This window comes from Triticum dicoccoides, chromosome 7B (genome assembly GCF_002162155.2).
Source record: "Triticum dicoccoides isolate Atlit2015 ecotype Zavitan chromosome 7B, WEW_v2.0, whole genome shotgun sequence".
Taxonomy (NCBI): Eukaryota; Viridiplantae; Streptophyta; class Magnoliopsida; order Poales; family Poaceae; genus Triticum; species Triticum dicoccoides.
In genome coordinates, this window is record NC_041393.1 from 54,038,839 (window position 1) to 54,040,511 (window position 1,673).

Below are 1,673 nucleotides of genomic sequence, written 5' to 3' on the forward strand. Positions count from 1 at the left end.
ATCTACCATCTGTCACCGCCCCCCGGAGTGCATGGCGGAGGCGGCGCCGGCGGCCGTGGTCGCGGAGGCTTGGCCTTCACGGGCTTGTTGGACTTCGGCGGAGGGGGCGCCTTCACCGGCACCCTCTGCCCCAGCGACCTCGCTCCCCTCGCTGCAGCTCTGCGGCCACCATGGGTTCCCTCCGCCGTCAATGCCACAGCGCTCCGCACGTTGGCTACGCCGCTCGTGCCAACGGTGTAGCGCGATGTACCGACGGATGTTGCGCAGGAGCACAAGAGGAGGGCCGCCATGAGCAGTGAAGTGAGCATCTTTTTGCAGTACATGACGAGTGTGCACTTACTCACTGAGCTAGTACTACTAGTTATATGTCCAAGTGTCGATCATCGTCGAAGCTGTTTCTATATACTATATGTGGTTGATGAGGCCCAAGCTCCAACAGATTTATCTCGAACCAAAAAAATAATCACTGTGCCGACATGTTGCCACTGAACTGGTCGGCATATGGTATCTTGGCAGACATCGATGCGTGGCTGCAGCATCAATGCACGCTCGTATTTGTGCTGAACTATCTTCACCATTTGGACAGGTTGGTCTGTTGATCGGGCCTGCACCAATCTAATTAGCATTCATTGACTCCATTTTCCTGGATATCGCAAATCCGTGATGAAATAATTTTGGCAAGTTTACCAAAGCATGAAAATTAGCATTATAAGAAGACAATAGATTTATTAACGTCTAAATAAGGTTTGCAGCAAGGAAAGAAAAAACAAGAATAGGACACAAAAAACTATACAAAATCTGAGTTCAAAACTTGGCAGGGGCCGCGCTAGCGTGTACCCCCTCTATCACAAATTACGACGTCCACTCTTTCTTAAAAGGAAGATGATAGATCAACGCACTCATCACGTGCAATGTGAACTGTCAACCTAGGACATGGACCTTATTGATCACCCATAGACCCGGTCCATGTAAGCAGGGGCGGATTTGGGGCCCGGACCCCCAGGGCCCGGGGCGTGGCAATTTTTTTTGGTTATTATATAGCCATTTTTTCTAATGGGCCCGGGGCTTAACCCAACACACAGCCAAGGCCCAGGCCAGCTTCCACATTCGCACAGCCCAGGAGCGGGAACGGCATGTCACGTCCAAGATGCGACCCTATCCTAAAGGACCTCGAAGGTCCCACCAAGGATAGAAGCGCATCTTTAAAACGCTTTTGCAAGGTGGATATCATTACATCAAACCATTACATAATTGACGGGGATACATACAGGAGGCATACAATGCCACACGAATACAACATCATCATACATAAGGGTACCATCCGACTACGGATGAAACACAAACATAAACTCAAACAACATCCACCCTGCTAGCTTAGGCTGCCGACCTGGAACCTATCCCCTGATCGAATAAGAAGCAGAAGAAGAACTCCAAAACAAGCAAACATCGCTCTCGCGTCATGATCGTCGCAAAACCTATACCTGCATCTGTGGTTGTAGTAATCTGTGAGCCACGAGGACTCAGCAATCCCATTACCATGGTTATCAAGACAAGCAAAGCTTAATGGGTAAGGAAAGGATAAGTGGTGAGGTTGCAGCAGCAACTAAGCATATGTGGTGGCTAACATACGCAAATGAGAGCGAGAAGAGAAGCAACGGAACGGTCGTGAAGCT

General features: G+C 49.7%; 1 non-coding gene across 1 annotated transcript; it reads right to left on the bottom strand.

The window, feature by feature from the left end:
* Positions 1 to 814: 814 nt before the first annotated feature.
* Positions 815 to 976, bottom strand: LOC119342255. The gene has a single exon (XR_005165492.1). It is a non-coding gene; the product is annotated as a U1 spliceosomal RNA (small nuclear RNA).
* Positions 977 to 1,673: the final 697 nt, after the last annotated feature.